The following is a 276-nucleotide window of genomic DNA, read 5'->3' on the forward strand; positions in this document are numbered from 1 at the left end:
TTAAAAAAAATACACACCTACCAACAAAAAAGACAGCGTCACTACGACCACTACCATTAACATCAGAATCATCACCTTCAACAATGGCGTAATCATTGCAAACTCACCGTTCCAAATGTTGCATCACCGATAGGCCAACCAACATATCGCCCAGTAAAGTATTCTTATTATACAACTGAAAAGCATTTTTTTTTTAATAAATACGTAATCGTCACGAAAAACAAGCTGGCCGCTGGAAGAGCACGGACGTTTGTTTCAACTGATACTGTTTTGCTG

The sequence above is a fragment of the Penaeus monodon genome, chromosome 28 (genome assembly GCF_015228065.2).
Source record: "Penaeus monodon isolate SGIC_2016 chromosome 28, NSTDA_Pmon_1, whole genome shotgun sequence".
Classification (NCBI taxonomy): Eukaryota; Metazoa; Arthropoda; class Malacostraca; order Decapoda; family Penaeidae; genus Penaeus; species Penaeus monodon.